Source organism: Pristis pectinata, chromosome 7 (assembly GCF_009764475.1).
Source record: "Pristis pectinata isolate sPriPec2 chromosome 7, sPriPec2.1.pri, whole genome shotgun sequence".
NCBI lineage: Eukaryota > Metazoa > Chordata > Chondrichthyes > Rhinopristiformes > Pristidae > Pristis > Pristis pectinata.
This window is the reverse complement of record NC_067411.1, coordinates 9,790,951-9,798,888: the sequence shown is the minus strand read 5'-3', so window position 1 is coordinate 9,798,888 and position 7,938 is coordinate 9,790,951. Positions and strand designations below refer to the sequence as shown.

Here is a 7,938-nt window from a genome sequence, read left to right as displayed (position 1 = left end):
AAGGTGAGAGGGAGAAGAGGCAATGGAGATTTGAGGGGTAAATTTTTCACACAAGAAGTAGTTGGTATCTGGAATGAGCTGCCAGTGGAGGTGTGGGAGGCAGGAACAGTAACAACATTTAAGATGAGAGAGATTTCTTTATCAGTCACGTACATTGAAACACACAGTGAAATACATCTTTTTGCATAGAGTGTTCTGGGGGCAGCCAGCAAGTGTCGCCACACTTCCAGCGCCAATGTAGCATGCCCACAACTTCCTAACCCGTACGTCTTCGGAATGTGGGAGGAAACCGGAGCACCCAGAGGAAACCTACACAGTCACGGGGAGAACATACAAACTCCTTACAGGCACTGGCTGGAATTGAACCCGGGTTGCTGGCACTGTAGTAGCGTTACGCTAACCACTACACTACCGTGCCTGCTGGAATTGACTGAGGTTCAGGCACTGCTGGGATTCGAACCCAGGATCTCCTGTTTACTAGACAGGCGCTTTAACCAACTAAGCCACGGTCCTGCTATATACTAAGCCCATCTGGACAAGTACTTGAATCTGCACTTGAATTAATGCAGGCAGGTGGGATTAGTATAGATAGGCATGATAGTCAGCGTAGACTTGGTGGGCTGAAGGGTCCATTTCTATGCTTATGACTCTGGCTCTGTGATGAGAATGAAACTATTCTTATATCTTCAGCTCACCACAATACGTTGAAGTGACAGGATGCAGAGCAGATGTTTCATCGGTCTGGTGGAGTAGCTTACTCACAGGGGAACTAAACAACCCAGCTTCACCCACAGGTAGAAATGTGCACAGTCAGTTCTTTTTATCATTTGTTGCAGAGATGAGCAGATGTTCATTTATGTGGGAGGATTAACAAGGAGATGCATTAAGAACAGAAGCAACAGAAGAGGAGGAGGCCAGACCAGCCCTTGAACCTGCTCGTTCTTCAATAAGATGATGGCCAATCTTCTTGCACAGTTGATTTTCCCACTCGCTCGCTACATCTCTTGCTTCATTTAACTCAATTCCCTGCATTGTATGTACTCACCCTCAATGGTTCTCTGGGGGAAGGGAATTCAAAAGACTCACGACCGTCTGAGTAAAGAAATTTTCCCTCATCCCTCTCCAGCTAAATACCTCTGGACCTGAGTTTTCCATCCTGAGGGAATAGCCTATCCTGAAAGGAATTCCAGTTTTATTAAAGAAATATTTGGTTTCACAGCCTTAAGATGACCCAAAGCACATTACAGTTTAGGAATCTCGACATACATATAATGTAGGAAACCCACTGATTATGTATTGAACAGGAACATGATGATGACCAAACAATGTGATGTAGTGATGCGTCTTCATAGCTTAATGCTTGCAAATGATTTAGACATTCAGAGAATGTTAGTCCTTCCTACTTAGATCTGATCTTAGATTGTAAGGCAACATGAATGGTGACATTCATAAACTCCAATTGTTTAAGCCTTGTGCCTGTGATGAGTTATATAGACTCAACTGAGCATGCTCTGTAATAGAGCCAGGCAAGAGACTGCAGATACTGGGATCAACAAACAAATTGCTGGAGAAACTCAACGGGTCAAGCAGCATCTGTGAGGGTGAAAGGAATTGTCGATGTTTTGGATTGTAAGCCTGCATCAGGGCTGAGAGTGGAGAGGGGAGATGGCCAGTATAAGGATGAGAGGGGGAGTGGTCAGACAGGGGCCAGTCAGTGATTGGCGGACTGAGGAGGGGTGAAGGATGACGGACAGATAGGGGAGGGGAAGGGTGGTGTTGGGAGACAAGAGGCCGTAAGTAGATGGAGGCAGGCTTAAAAAAAAGTCAGAGGGAGCCAGATGGGGGGGAGAGGAGAGTAAAGGTGGAGACAAGTAGGAGGGAGGTAAAGTGGGAACTCAAAGGCTACCAGAGTTGGAATCTGATAATGGAAACCACTTGGGAAAGGCGAAAGTCAGATGGAACCAAAACCAGATGGGGGAGGGAGGGAGGGGAGGCGTGGGAGCTGGTGAATAAAACACGTGGGTGAATAGGTGGATGGAACCAATAGGGGAATGAATATGGGTGATTGGGGGAAGGGGATGGCTGGGGGGGGGCAGGGGTTATGAGAAAGGGGACAAAAATGGGAGAACCGGGAGGTGGATCAGAAGGGGGAGGGGAGGGAACACAGGAGTTAAGGGTTACCTGAAATTGGATAATTTAGAGTAATATAGCCACCTTTCTTTCCTGCAACACCAAAGATATTCGTCAGGTCTATCATCAGTTTTGAAGAGGAAACACAGACAGTGTTCTTAAAAGGGAAATGCCGCAATATCACGAGGCAGTAAGCTGGCAACATTACACCATGGTGCTGCTGGGGATTATGCATCAGCCTCTCAGATAGATGGATTGTTTAAGGAGCAATCATGAGTGACTCTGACACATTGTACAAGAATATATTGAATTGATGGTACAATGAACTCAGAGAATGTCTCAATAACATTTACTGTATATGTTATAGAGAGAGAGTCATTCAAATTCAAGTTCAAGCTTATTGTTGTCATGGATATTTATACACAAGGTATAAATGCCATGAAAATTAACTTTTTGCAGCAGCAGCACAGTACATTAGAAGGCAAAGGACAAACTGGGGCAGGCACATGTCCATGACTTCAGTTCATGCCCACCTTTTTGCCCATTCATACTAATTTCATTTTCCCAGATTCGGACCACATTCCTCCATGTCCGTCTCAATGCCTCTTAAACGTACTGATTGTATCTTATTCCACCACCTTCATTAGCAGTTGCTCGTATAACAGGCAACTCCTGCCAAGTGTTTGTTGGGTGACTGGAGCCAGTAGCTGTTCTCACTACCTGTGCTGTTGAGCTCAGCTGGTGATCCTCCCACACCAAAGGGGATGATGGCAGTGACTTTCCCATACTTGTTAGCTCCCAATCCTTGGACAGTATGGGATCTGGTTGGCAATGTCCTTGTCTGGGCTTAGATTTGCCCCCCAACCCCATTCCCTTTCTGCAGTCCCTCTCCAATTCTACCTCCTTAATGTTTTCACTTTGCTGATAACCATTGTGCACATAAAACCATGTCATCGAATGGTACAGCACAGAGACAGGCCCTTCGGCCCACGATGTTGTGCTGAACAACAGCACAGGAATTAAATGCCTACCTAAACTAATCCCTTCCGCCTAGACAATAAGATAAGATATCTTTATTAGTCACATGTGCATGGAAACACACAGTGAAATGCATCTTTTGTGTAGAGTGTTCTGGGGGCAACCCGCAAGTGTCGCCGCACTTCCGGCGACAACATAGCATGCCCACAACTTCCTAATCCATACAGCTTTGGAATGTGGGAGGAAACCAGAGCACCCGGAGGAAACCCATGCAGACACAGGGAGAATGCACAAACTCCTGACAGACAACGACCGGAATTGAACCCGGGGGTTGCTGGTGCTGTACTAGCGTTACGTTGACTGCTACACTACCATGTCTGCCCTGCCATGCCTGTCATGCTCTGACAGTGTTCATATCCCTCCATTCTCTGCACATTCATGTGCCTATCCAAGAACCTCTTAAAGCCCTGCAGCACCACCCCTGGCAGTGCATTCCAGGCATCCACCACTCTCTGTGTAAAAAAATTGCCCTGCACATCTCCTTCGAACTTACCCCTTCTCATCTTAAACGCATGTCCTCTAATATTAGACATTTAAAATAATAATTGGTTTATTATTGTCACAGGTACAGTGAAAAACTTGTCTTGCATACTGTCTATACAGATCAATTCATTACACAGTGCATTGAGGTAGTACAAGGTAAAACAATAACAGAATGCAGAATACAGTGTTACAGTTACAGAGACAGTGCAGTGCAGGCAGACAATAAGGTGCAAGGTCACAATGAGGTAGATTGTGAGACCCAGTGTCCATTTTATCGTACTAGGGAACATTTTGTCCATGGGAAAAAGATACAAGCTGCCTACTCTATCTGTGCTTCTCGTAATCTTATAAACTTTATAAATGATAGAGAAATGGAGGGCTTTGCGGGGAGGAAAGGTTGGATAGATCTTAGAGCAGTATAAAATGTTAGCACAACATCGTAGGCCGAAGGGCCTGTACTGTGTTGTAATGTTCGATGTTCTATGTTAAACCCACGTCTGTGCATGATCCACAACTAGTGTCAGGCATCAAGGCTTATGAGCCTAATGCAGATAAATGAAGAAGAACTTGCTGACTGAATGGTACATCAAACCTTGTTCCTCAGCTGGCGTTTGAGCTGAATTCTCTCTTGTTCCCTGATGGTGGGACTCTTTACTTTGTCCAAAAAGCCATACATAGTTCTGGATGGCGAAATACGAAAAAAAACTTCAGATGCTTGAAGTCTGAGGACCAGCACCTCACCTTCCGCCCGGGCATGTTGCAGCCTTCTGGACTCAATACTGAATTCTCCTATTTCTACTCACTTGCGTTCTCTGTCTATATCATTCATCCAACTGTGATGTCAGCTCAGCTTGTGCAGTTTTCCCATTTTTCCCCCTTTTTTTTAACCTCAGGGAGTGGAGGACATTCCCACCTTGACCTGCCGGGCACATCTTCCTGCTCTGCGTTTTGCATCCCCTACAATTTTTTGCCTATGTTCGTTTGTCTATGTTCTCACTCTCTAACTGCTTCCACTCACTCATTAACCACATAATCCCCATGGTCACCTCACTTTTACCCTATCAGATACATTCCCCTCCACCACTCTCTCTGCAACTTAACGAGCTTCCTTCCTCTCCTCCCCATGGGTCTAACAATGGGTCTTTGACCTGAAAAGTTAACTCTGCTTCTCTTCCCACAGATGTGGCCCGACCTGCTGAGTATTTCCATCGTTTTCTGTTTTTATTTTATTTCCTGATGGCATTCACTGAACTTTCATTGATTGGAACTTATTCATTTATTATGAACTATTTATTCATATATAATGGTGAACCTCATTCATTTATTCATTCACAAATGCTACCTTAACAATGCCTCACCTCAAAATAACACTTTGCACTCAAAATGCAGAGACACATCCCTAAGGTGCTTCATGAGCGTGATGGTCAAAATTTGTCACATTTGGAGATACTGAGGTTGACGAGATGCATGAAGGCAAAAGAGGCTGCAAATACCAGAACCTGCAACATGAGCAAAACACTGGAATCATCTCTGTAACTGTTACACTTTATTCTGCACTCTGTTATTGTTTTACCTTGCACTACCCCAATGCACTGTGTAATGAATTGATCTGTATGAACGGTATGCAAGACAAGTTTTTCACTGTACCTCGGTACATGTGACAAAAATAATTCCAATCCCAATTCCAATTCACCTATGAGGGCAAAAGGTATAAGTTCCACCTATCACCTACCAATCTCTCTCTCACCCTCTCCCTCTTCCCCCATCTAGTTCCATCCGCCCATCATTCGCTTCCCCATTTGGTTCCACCTATCACCAACCACCGTCTGTCCTGTCCCCCTTGTACTGCTATACACTGGAAAACTTTCCTCTTCCCTCTCGGCCCTGATGCAGGGTCTCGACCCGAAATGTCGACTTACCCCTTTTGCCTCCACAGATGCTGCTTGACCAGCTGAGCTCTTCCAGCGTTCTGCTTTCGAGGAGAAGTGTCTTGGTCGGAAAACGTCTCAGAGGAGAAGAGACAGGTGGCGAGGGGAAGACGCTCGATAAGGGAATTCCAGAGTTTAGGGCCCAAGTGACTGAAGTCATGGTCACTCCAGGTGGATAAATAACACAGGAGATCATGTGGGACTGGTGATGAGGAAGAGTTTGTATCTCTGGGAGGTATGAATTTGGAGAGTCATAGAGAGATAGAGGAAGGAAACAGGCCCTTCGTCCCACAGAGTCCATGCCAGCCATGAAGCACCATCGACACCAACCCTACACTAATCCCATTTCATTATCTTGTCCCCCTCACTCCCATCAACTTCCCTTAGATTCTACCACCCACCTACACACCAGGGGCAATTTACAGCGGCCAATTAACCCACCGACCTGCATGACATTGGGACGTGGGAGGAAACCGGAACACTCAGAGGAAACCCTCGTGATCACAGGGAGAGCGTGCAAACCCCACACCGACAGCACCGGTGATCGGGATCGAACCTGGGTCATTGGAGCAGTGAGACAGCACTGACTGCGCCACTGTGCTATCTTCTTTCTGAATGCAGACACACCCACATCTCAGCAAAGAAGCAACTCCTGCCCATGGGTTAAATTGTTTGTCGTTATTTTCAAAGTGTAAAGTTTGGCATTTTGTGTCCACCCGCAGTGCTCAGTGTGAGAGAATAATGATGATTTATTTAGCTGATGGAATGATGTACGGTTCTGTAAATTCCCTCCAGATGTTTGTTTTGATATACTGAGAGCATTGATTTATCTCATAAAGAAACAGCACTGTCAGCTTCTATATCTTGTCCTGAGTTCAATCCTATAGACCCAGTGATGTTTGGGTGTGAAGATGATGCGTAAGTGCTGTTTTTGGATTGGAAGTGTCAGAATGCTGATAGCTACACTACCATATCACAACATCCAGGCTGACGTTTCCAGCATAGTGCTGATAGAATGCTGCACTAGTGGAGATGTTCTCTATTGGAGAGTCCTCAACTGAAATTGTCCAAACTATTCCTCGGCACTAATTCGATGAAGGGCAGGGATTTCTCCCAGTGTTGTGGAAAACATTTATCCCTCATTTAAACAGATTGTCTTGTCGCTGACACATTGCGGTTTGTGAGCGCTTGCCGACAGGGGTAAAAAGCTGGGGGCAATTCTTGGTCTCTCAAAGCTGCAATGGATCATAAGTTTTTGACATTCAGAAACAGCTAAAAATATTGAGACACAGGCACAAGAGACTGCAGATGCTGCAAACAAAATGCTGGAGAAACTCAGCGAGTCAGGCAGTATATGTGGAAGGAAATGGACGGTTGACATTTTGGGTCGAGACCCTTCGCTCTACAGATGCTGTCTGATCCACTGAGTCCCTCCAGCATAAAGTTATTAACATTCATTGAAATAATTTAAAAAACGGTGCACAGTACCGTGACACAGCTGGTAGAGCTGCTGCCTCACAGTTCCAATGACCTGAGTTCAATCCTGATCTCCAGTGCTCTCTGTGTAGAGTTTGCACGCTCTCCCTGTGACCACGTGGGTTTCCTCCCACATCCCAAGGACCTGAAGGTTTGTAGGTTAGTTGTCTACTTTCATCCGCTCCTAGTACCATAGAACCATAGAACAATACAGCACAATACAGGCCCTTCAGCCCACCATGTTGTGCCGACCTTCAAACCACACCTAAGACTATCTAACCCCTTCCTCCCACATATCCCTCTATTTTAAATTCCTCCCTATGCTTATCTAACAATCTCTTGAACTTGACCAATGTATCAGCCTCCACCACCACCCCAGGCAGCGCATTCCATGCACCAACCACTCTCTGGGTGAAAAACCTCCCTCTGACATCTTCCTTGAACTTCCCACCCATTACCTTAAAGCCATACCCTCTTGCATTGAACATTGGTGCCCTGGGAAAGAGGCGCTGGCTGTCCACTCTATCTCATAATTAGTAGAATCTGTGGGGGGAGGGGAAATTAAGAGTGGGAGCTGATAAAAATGCAGGCAAATGGGACGAGCTTAGATGGGCATCTTGGTCAGAATGGACAGGTTGGGTCGAAGGGCCTGTTTCCACTATGACACTATGGAGAGAATAAAATGGAGGCACAAGAGACTGCAAATGCTGGAATCTTGCACTGGAGGAACTCAGGGGGGTCAGGCAGCAGCTATGGAAGGGAATGGACAGTCAACGTTTCAGGTTGAGACCCTTCATCTGAACTGAAAGCTGGAGGGGAGATAGTCAGTTTAAAGAGGTGGAGGGAAGGGGTGGAGCAAGAGGTAGGTGGATCCAGGTGAGGG

At 45.8% G+C, this 7,938-nt stretch overlaps 1 non-coding gene across 1 annotated transcript; it reads right to left on the bottom strand.

Moving 5' to 3' along the window:
- Positions 1-438: 438 nt before the first annotated feature.
- trnat-agu (transfer RNA threonine (anticodon AGU)) lies at positions 439-513 on the bottom strand. The gene has a single exon. It is a non-coding gene; the product is annotated as a tRNA-Thr (tRNA).
- Between the last annotated feature and the right edge of the window lie 7,425 nt (positions 514-7,938).